The sequence below is a fragment of the Leucopleurus acutus genome (genome assembly GCF_964270905.1).
Source record: "Leucopleurus acutus genome assembly, chromosome: 3".
NCBI lineage: Eukaryota > Metazoa > Chordata > Mammalia > Artiodactyla > Delphinidae > Leucopleurus > Leucopleurus acutus.
Genome location: NC_139145.1, coordinates 15,416,137 through 15,426,201, shown reverse-complemented (window position 1 = coordinate 15,426,201; position 10,065 = coordinate 15,416,137). Strand labels below are relative to the sequence as shown.

Sequence of the window (10,065 nt, the reverse complement as noted above, 5' to 3'; positions counted from 1 at the left end):
CACATACTACATTGGTGTGCGTCTGAAGTGCCTGGCTGCCGAAGTGTGGAGTCACCAGGGCTCCTGGCCGTGTGGACACGCAAATGGCTCCGAAGTCCCGCACCGCTGCGGAAGGCCCGCGGGCACTGAGTGCAGCGATGGAGCGTGTCAGCGGGCACGGCCGGTGTCCCCCACGGGTGTGCCCGTGCCTGGTGGAAGCGCAGTGCGCTCTGGCGGAAGGCACGAGGGCACAGCGGACAGCGGCGGGGCAGCTCAGGAGGGTGCCAGTGGCGCCTGTGCAGCAGCAGAGCCGGGAGGTGTGGGAAGCAGCGGCCGCAAGCTCGGCAGCGGCAGGAGCGGCTGCGCCGCCTGTGCGCGCTCTGGTGTAGGTCAAGGCGGCCGCTGTGATGGAAGCTCTGGCCACACTCATTGCAGATGTAGAGCGTCTGGCCCGCATGAGCGCGGCGGTGCGCACGGAGGTCTGCGGCCTGTGCGCAGCGCTCACCGCACTCTAGACAGCGGAAGCGGCTGTCGCCACCATGGGCGCGCTCATGCCGCAGCAGCACCGAACTGTAGCGGAAGCTCTTTCCACACTCACTGCACCCATAAGGCCTGCCGGCTGCTGCCTCTGAGGCAGCAGCGAGCATGATGAGGGCCAGGCCGGGCGCCCTCAGGGTGCAGCGTGCCACTCACACTCTGGAGTCCACCTCCTCCAGCTGAGAGTTATTTTCAGTTTTCTTAAGGCCTAGAAAGGGAACGGTAGCAGAGGGAAGAGAGGGAGGCCCGGAAAACTGGTCCGCGGATTCCGGGGTTCCTTCTCTCACAGCAGGTGCTGTGGCTGTTTCAGAGGTGGGCTGCAGCTAGGTTTACCATGTACCGTGAGCCCTGCAGGGAGAAGGTCACTGTGAGCCCCAGCAACATCTATGACAGCTACACCTTGGGGAATGGAGGGGCAAGCACAGGCTCCCTGTTTTCTGTACCTTCCCCAGCTAGACCATCTCTGGAGTTCCATTCTCCAAGAGGAGGCAAAGCCATGGGAGTCCTAGAAATATGGGGAGGGAGGGGTCCTTGTGCCACCAGGAAGTGCAGTAGGGACTCAAGAGGGGAGCTTTCCTCCAGTACACTGTTCGGGAGGGAAGGAAGAGTGTCCAGCTTGTTTTATGACCTTAGCCCAGGGACCTAGGCCTGGAGATGCACTAGGGAACGACCAAGGAGGGATGGGTAATGAGAAGTCCCCTGGGCCTAAACCACATCAACACCTTCCTCTGAAGACCCAGGGTTTCCTGAGTAACCAGTGTGAACCCAGCCAGGCCTGGGTTGGAAGCGGTGAAGCATAAACCTATCCAGCAGCAGCCTGGGCAAAAGGCTCAGGAACGGCTGGGATCTGGGCAAGGGAAGGTATCTGAGAAAACCCAAAGTATTGCTCCTTGGCTTTGGACAACACCTGATACACAATCATACCACATCAGTACACAGCCTCAACGTTCTGTGGCCTAGCCTTGAGAAAGCAACTCAGGACCCAGGAAAGGGGTAAAAGGAAGCATGGATAATTCACAAAGAATATTATCAAAAGTTGATGGCATTATCAAAGAAGTGATTTTCCCATTTCTAGGGAAGGCTGGGGAGAAGGAAGGGACATCCTTCCTAATTCTCAGGGCATTCAAGTTGTTTGCAAACATTCTGCAGACTTTCCTCATTGCCCCAGCTCCAGGGATCTGAGAACCTGGAGTAGCAAGAAGCCCCTTTATGGGGAGGGAATCTGCTCTGCTATTTTCTTTATCTCAAGTGGTATCCCTGAATCCTTCTGACAAGTTGGTCCAGGTGGCTCTCTGTGAGCAGGGTCAGCATTTGTGCACAGAACCTCCTGTGCCCTTTATTTAGAGTACAAATTGGGCTGCTCTCCTCACCTGACTGGCCTCACCACTGACTGTTCCCCTCAAGACCCATGGATCTGTCCCCAATTCAGTTCAGTGGGACACGGGAGACAGGTATAGTCACTATAAGTTATAGGCCATGTCACCCAACAGATCAGTGAGAGTAAGCAAACAAAATAGTCATCAGTCACTTTCTTATTAGCAGATGGAAACTCAAATACCCAGAGCTGTGGTTAAAACACCCCATAGATGGGGTCCTCATCTTTTGGACGCAAATAGGGTCAATTGAAAAAAGCCTTTAAAACTACAGACCTGCAGGGGTGGGCTCTGAAGCTTCTGTTCCCCTCCTTCTTGGGAAGGAGTGGTGGATATAGCATGTTCTCTCCCTGTGCCTCTGGAGCAGGATGTGCTGTGCCCTGCAGGAAGGATAAAATAAGAGGGACAATGTGAATTTAAACTGAGCAAAGGGGACAGATGCAGGTAGAAGAGAAAGAAGGAAACATTTCTTGGAAGAGAGTATTTTTAAAATGGATATTTTCAAATATAAAAAACTAACAAGAATAGTACCACAAATCACTCACTCACCTTCAGCATCTATTTACATTTTGTTTCATCTATGACACTCCCCCCACCCTACCCCAGCCCATACACTATTTTTTTTTGGGGGGGGGGTGTCTGGAGTATTTTAAATCCTAGACATCTTATTCAAAGAGGATGAGTTTTAAATAAAATCTGCAAGCAGGGGCAAGAGCCCCTCTGCAGACCTGAGAGCAGACTTTAGAGGGAGTTTCTTGGTTCTTCCAGAGACAGTTTTCAGCCCAGGCACTTGCTTGGGCTGCTAATTATAGCTGGTCAAATTCAAAAGAATGTTTGCCCTTGTGTGAATACAACCTTCTCTCAAGGGTCAGTGGTTGATCCCAAATGGCAAAGAGAGCAATGCTTATGTCCTAGTGAGTATTCCCCCTCACGTGAGTGTCTCTGGAGACCCTGGCACCTCTCAGGCCAAGTTTCTGGGATTACACCCTCTGCCAGGCTACTGCCTTCAAGGGCACATGCCCAAGGAAGGAAAGACAAATGCACAAATGAAAACACACACACATAAATGACATATAAACAAAGATACCATTTTGCCCCATCACAGACATGGAATAAGAGACCCTGGTGAAGGGTGCGGGTTTTGTGCTTGAGTGCCAGGGTGTATCCTTCAAGTCTCTCTTCTGTACCTCACCCCATGCTGGAGCTTGCCCTGGAAGGAAAGGGTCTATGCTTGGGAAGAAATCTGAAAGAAAAAAAAAAATATTACTGTGCCAAAAGAAGAACAATTTCTAGACTGTCCTAACCATCATTTTCCTGATTGAGTTCTGAAGTTGCTATACCACCAAATTTCTTTGATTTTTGGAAAAAAATAAGTACAAGGGAGGCTTCGAAAGAGGGAAGGGGGTAATTACGTGTGAATTGATGAAAAGTCCTAATTGTTCAATACTTTAAAGTATTTTAGTACCTTTCAAGTATTTAATACTTACAAACTTATTATACGTAATTAATAAAAGACAATTACTAAGAAGATAAGCTAATGGCAAAAATTAATATTCACAATAAATTTGTTTCATATACCACGAAACTTGTTTCTTAATAGATATTGCAGGCATTTCATGCCATATCTAACTGTTCACAGGAGTGTTGGACTTAATCAGGATTTAGTACATTTAGTAACAATCTACTGTGAGAGAAGTGTAGTTCTTTTTCTTCTGAGTTGTGTTGTTCAGTCAGTATAAAGATTTTCCTCCCTGGTTATCTTTTCTGCCAGGCCAACATTTCTGGGGCAAGTGATCATCTCACAATTCCTCCATCTTGAAGCCAGAGTTGGATAAAACTGGTCTGGGCTGCAGGAGTGGGTCTGAGGGCTGTCTCAGCTGTGCTGTCTGCTACAGTGGCCACAAGCCACATGTGGCAACTGAAACTTGAAATGTGGCTGGTCCAAAGTGAGACGTGCTATAGGTCAAATACACTCCTATCTTCAAAGACTTAGTATGAAAAAAGAATACAAAATATCTCATTAATAATGTTTAATGTTGATTTATATTGAAATAATATTTTATATATATTGGGTTAAATTAAATATAGTTTTAAAATTTATTTCACCTGTTTTTCAGAAAAGTGATGATTACAAATGTGGCTCACATTTCTGTTCTTTAGATAGTGTTTGCCAAATGGCCTTTCCAAACCCTGGAACAATGTACAAAGGGAGGCTGACCCACCTCACAGTCCCTGAAGGGGACTGCATGGGAAGAGGTCACCAACTGCCCTGACCCTTAGAGCCTCAGTAACCAGAAGATAGCCACTCTCCTCATCTCCTAAGATGTGGGGCTCTGGCCATACCCTCCAGAGGGCCCATCTGCTCTTCAGGAAAGTGAATATCCGTACTGCCATCTAGGACACCTGGTTGGGACTTGGGGTTATAACTCATGCAAAGCCTATCACTGCTGCTCTCCAGTTATTATTAGCATCAATACGGAATGGCTCTCATATGTTTCTGTGTATGTACCCCTTTCATCCTCCCAGTAGTCCTTTGAGGTGGGTACTACTGGTTACCCCTGTGTGACTTGAGGTTCCCCTGTGGTGCAAGCTCATCCAGAGCCACAAGGACGGCAGGTGGGTCCGGGGACAGGAAGGGGATGGCAGGCTGGGAGGCCCGTCTCGGGCTCTCCACGATAGTCCCCAACCCTTCCTGGCCCTGGCCAGCTGGCAGCAGTGCAGCAGGAAGCCCCTGGCGGCCCCAGGGACCACCGTGGGACCGGGGCTCACTCTGTGTACTCTGCGGTGGATTCCTTTGCGGTCCTGGTAGAGGAAAGGAAACGGTCAGCCTAAGAAGTGGTTTGGGGAGCAGTAGCTGCATTCGGGAGAGAAGATTCTTCTGCTCGCCTCTCTATATATACTTAACCCCCACCCTGGTCCCAGTCCTAAAGTCTGTTGCCCAGCCCTAATGACAATGTAGTCTCCAGGACTCTGAGACACCCCTAGAGGCTGCTGAAATTTACATCCATCTAGAAGCAAATAACCCACTTCTCACTGTTGGGAGGAGGGGGGGGGGGAGGAACTGGATGGATGGAATCGTTTCCCTGACCCTCTGGAGCCTGGTTTGGGGCCTTCCCACTTGTAGTTCTTTCTACCTGAAAGCCCTTTCTCCTCCTTCATTCAGGGCTCTGCTCCAATAATCCCTCCTCAGAGAAGCCCTACTAGCACCTTCACTCCTCCAAAACAGTGATTCCCAATCTACTCTGGAAAGGTTTCGGTCTCTTTTCTAGGTGAGCATGGGGTATGAAATCAGAGCACCAGAATGGCCAGTCCTCACTTCCCTTTTTCCCATAACAGAAACAAGGTCCAGTACTTTAAAAGACATTGCCCCTTCCAGCTTCGGATCCAGTCTGACATGTTTAAGGAGTTGGTGGAAACAGGAATGACAGCTCCCTCCCCATTCCAAGTACCCAAGCCCGATCATGATCCAAACAGATTCTTTTGCAAGGTTTTTTCACAAAGATTTTCCTGTGAAATCTGGGAAGTGTGGAGAATGTATGTATGTTAACAGGGAGAGAACATAGTAGGATAGATTATTCTCTATGTTCCTTTCACACATGGGCAAGACTACAGCCCAGAAGAGCCAGAGGAGCCCAGAACTGGGATGAGGAAGGGACTATATGGTACTTTTGCACTCTTCCTATAGGCCTAGCAAGAAGTTGGGCACACGTAAGGCATCTAATACTTTTTTTAAATGATGTATTAATCTGCAATACAATTCTTTCAAACGTTAGGTTCCTGGAGGAGAGGGCGTCTCTCTAGTCATCTTATCCTCCACAGCCCTATCCACTGCATATACTGCAAATACTCTGGCTTGGTTTACTAAGTCCTTAACTGCAACCTGTGTAGGAGACCGGAGAGGCAAGTGTCCAAATTCTGGGTCTTCCATTACCAGCTGTGTGACCTTGGACAGGGGACGTGGGGTGTCTAACACTCCTGCCTGAGAAAACTCAGTAGAGGAAGCTGCGATCATGTTTCCTATGAAAAGAGGGAAGGTGTTAAGTCTGAGAACTGCAGTTGCCAAGTTTTTAGGATTTACTCTCCCCAGGTAAATTTTACGGAACCCTGAAAAAGAGGTCTGACTCTTACCACCTATGCATCCTAAACGTTCTGCAAGACCTTCTTTAAATCTTTTCCCCCCGACCCACCCCCCAAAAGAACACTACTTAACAGGATTAGAGCAGTGTGGGGCTTTCGTAGACCCTCCCCACACACCGGCAGCTTCGAGAGTAAGTAGTGACATTGGTTACTCATTTTAAGACTTGGTACCTAGTACTTAACGGGAGCTGAGCACAACTATTCGAGGAATGAGGAACGCCCCACAGGAGCAGGTCGCCTTCCCTGGCCCTCCCGCAGCGCAGCCAATCCCGGGTGCATCAGTCAGTTTTCGTCACGAGTTACTGGTCAGATTCTCCTTGCACGAAACTTCCCACCCCGGGCCCACCCCAGCTCTTCACACTTGGCGCCAGCCCACGCGAAGGACAAGACAGGGCACCCAAAACGTAGTGGAGAGTAGGGGGCGTTTAACATCGACCGAGCCCAGAGGCTGCCGCTGCCTTTTTAAACTGACTCAGCCTGGCGATGTCCGCATCGTGGGGCCGCCAGCCACGAAGGTCACCAAGGGAGGACTGGCGAGGACATACGGAGGGCAAGGCCTGGGAGGAGCAGGCCGCGAGGCAGCAGCGGGCGTGCGCCGGCCAATCGCTTGCTTCGCTGCGGCGCCGCGTCACTCGTTGCCGGGGCGTCGTTCTCGACGGCTGCAAACGCTAGCCGCCCGGAGCGGAGGGAAGAAGCCGGGCGCAAGTTGGGGACCACTGCCCCGCGCTAACCCTCCCTCCCGGCCCTTCGGTCCCCTCACCGGTCGCCGACTGGATCCTCGGACACCGCGCGGCTCGCACTCAGCTGGCTCGCCGACCCCAGCCTGCCGCACTGCGGGACTGGGGCGGGAAGGGGAGGGAAGGAGCTGGCAGAGCGCGGGGCCGCCGAGTGGGGGGAGCTGGGAGGCGCCTCGGGATTGGGGGTCACGCTCCAGCCCCGCTCTCCCGGGTTGGCCAGTGGTGTGCCTCATGAGGGCCGCGTCACCGGTTGCTGGGAGGACTAGGAGACGTAGGAAGGCTCCACTAAAGGTTCAGCCTCGCCTGCCCAAGCCAGAATTCCCAGTAAGGGGGCGGAGCTAAAAGGCGGAGCCTAGGGAGACTCCGGTCCCGCCTCCCTCCCTTGTCAAGGCCCCGCCTTCTTCCCAGGCTTAACCAGTCCCTGCCTCCTCCTTTGTCCACGTCCCCTCCCCGGGTCTCTTCCACCCCAATCAGAGGAAAAGGCGCTGACCCACGTGCACCGCCTCAGCATCCAGTGGCTGGGTCCAGATGCCCTTGTATGGTCTTCCTGCGGCTCACAGGCGCCCGCTGGGTCGCCAAAAGGGGGTCCCCGCGGGTGCTACAGCCGGGGATACGGGTGCCCGGCGTTGTGTGGCCTTGGGGGCCACCCGCCCGAACAGTCCCGGCAGTAAGTTAGTGACTTCTTACATTCAGACCAGACTTCATACCTATTATCTTAATCCTCGCCACAGCTCTGCCAAGGAGGCACCCACAAATTAATGACCTATCCAGGGTCGCACTGCCAGGGTTGGGGGTACTCCTGGCCTGCTTGCCAATTGTCTCTACAAGCTCTTACTGGCTGAGCTCTCTGTGCAATGTCTTGTTCCACTGAGATGTGCTGTTAGTGTTGGTTTCCGGAAACGCTTTGGGGAATGTGACTATTCCCTCTTCAGGGCTGCCTATCAGACTCTGGATGATGGCTCTCAGGACCATTGTTTACCATTTCTAATCTTCCTTTCAAGGTCACTTAGTACCACACATCCTGCCACTCATCCAGAGCTTCGACCCCTCTTCTCTGCTCAGGGGTTCCCTAAATCAGTGTACACTTAGATCCCTCAGACCTTCCCCTTGCTTTTTTATAAACTAAACAAACCCATGCATAAGCACACATATTAAGAAATGGAATATTTCCAGAACCCCAGAAAACCGTTTGGCCCACTTCTTGTCTCTACTCCCACAGAAAGGGTAACCATAATCCTGACACCATAAATTAGTTTGGGCTAATTTATAGTTTTGACTTTATATACACGGAATCATACTATATGTACTCTTTTTGAGTCTGATACTTTTGCTTAACTTTACATATGTAAGGTTTATTCGTATTGTTGAGTGTGGTTGTAGTTAGTTCATTTTTGTTGCTGTATAGTATTCCATTGTGTGACTATACCATACTTTACCTGTTTTACTGAATAAATACAGCTGATGGACATTTGGGTTGTTTCTAGTTTGGGGCTTGTATTAGTTTCCTAGGGCTGTTGTAACAAAGTACTACAAACTGAGTGACTTAAGCAACAGAAGTTTATTTTCTCACAGTTCTGGAGTCTAGAAGTCTGAGCTCAAGTGTCAGCTGGGTTGGTTCTTTTGGAAGGATATGAGGAAGACTCTAATCCACGCCTCTCCTCCTAGCTTGTGGTGGTTTTGGAATGCAATTGAACTCTGCTTTGAAATCCACACATTCTTAACAGTTTAGTCAAATGCCATCTCCATAAACCTGGAGATGCCTATGGTAGAATGTGCTTTTCTCCCCCATAGTTTAAGGAAGGGGCTTTGCCCCACTCATAAACAATGCCCTGAAGCATGAGCACAGTACCTGCTCATCACAGATACTCAATGAATGTCTGCTGATCCATGTATAGCATCATGGTGTAAGGAGTACAAGTCTGGCAGCAGGAGGCAAGTAAGTGGAAAACAGACACAGGATGCAGGCCTAGGGTGATGACAGCCTGAACCAGAAAGGAATGGAGGTGGGAGATGTAGATACATTTTAAGGTAGCATTGTGTAGAGCAGTGGTCCCCAACCTTTTTGGCACCAGGGAACTGTTCCGTGGAAGACAGTTTTTCCACAGACCAGGGTGGGGGGTGGGGGACAGTTTCGGGGTGATTAAAGAGCATTACATTTATTGTGCACATTATTTCTATTATTATTACATTGTAATATATAATGAAATAATTATACAACTCACCATAATGCAGAATCAGTGGGAGCCCTGAGCTTGTTTTCCTGCAACTAGATGGTCCCATCTGGGGGCAATGGGAGACAGTGACACCCGAAGTGTGTTGCTTATGTCCAGCCTACTCCGTAATCTCTTTTTGGTCGCTGTCACTGCAGAAAACCCTGCTTCACAAAGATAGGATGCTGGAAATGGAATCAGGCTTTTCAGTGCTTTTGTGGCAATCTCAGGATATTCGGCCTTGACTTTAATCCAGAATGTATGGAGATTTGAAGTTGTCTCAAACATACTTTTAAGGGCACTGTCATTTGCGATCTCAAGCAGTTTATCCTCTTCTAGCATGAAGTTGATTCACCTGGCTTATTCACAAATGGGTCGAGGATCCATTCCTTCCCAGTTTGGGGATCTTTTGTGGTTGGGAAGTAATGCACAAACTCTTTTGAAAGCTGGGATAGGTGATCATGCACCAGCTGGGAGAAAGAAGGCCCTGGCTCAGTCTCTTTCAAAAATCTCTGCTGATGTTTAAATGTCAAAAATCCCAATGTTCACTCATTGCCCCCTTAATTCCAGTTTGGCTTTGAATGCAGCCACTTTATCTGCTGACTTGAACACAGTTGTCGTTCTCCCCTGAAGTGACAGATTGAGTTCACTGAGCAGGTTGAATATGTCACACAAGTAAGCAAGTTTTGCAACCCATTCTGTGTCACTGAAATGTGCTGCCAGTGGTGACTGTTTTTCTAAAAATCTCTGGAGCAGCTCTCATAACTCAGAAACTCTGGCCAGTGATCTCCCTTTAGAAGCCATCTCACTTCTGTGTATAAGAGAAGACGTGTGTGCTCTGCGTCCATCTCCTCACAGAGCTACATGAAGAGACGTGAGTTAAGGGCATGTACTTTAATGTGGTTGATGATTTTAATCACATCCTGAAAAACGTTGTTAAGTCCAGGTGACATTTTTCAGCTAGCCAGCATTTTTCTATGGATGACACAGTGCGTAGACTCACATTCAGAAGCGAACTCTTTGACCCAGGTAGTGAAACCAGAAAGCCATCCAGTCATGGCAGCTGCTCCGTCCGTGCATATACCAACACAA

At 49.7% G+C, this 10,065-nt stretch overlaps 1 long non-coding RNA gene across 1 annotated transcript; it reads right to left on the bottom strand.

Annotated features, from left to right (window-relative positions):
- Positions 1-694: 694 nt before the first annotated feature.
- On the bottom strand, positions 695-3,263 carry LOC309960123. Its single transcript, XR_014326119.1, has 3 exons — positions 2,977-3,263; positions 2,166-2,269; positions 695-864 (listed from the first exon to the last, which is right to left on the bottom strand). It is a non-coding gene; the product is annotated as an uncharacterized lncRNA (long non-coding RNA).
- Between the last annotated feature and the right edge of the window lie 6,802 nt (positions 3,264-10,065).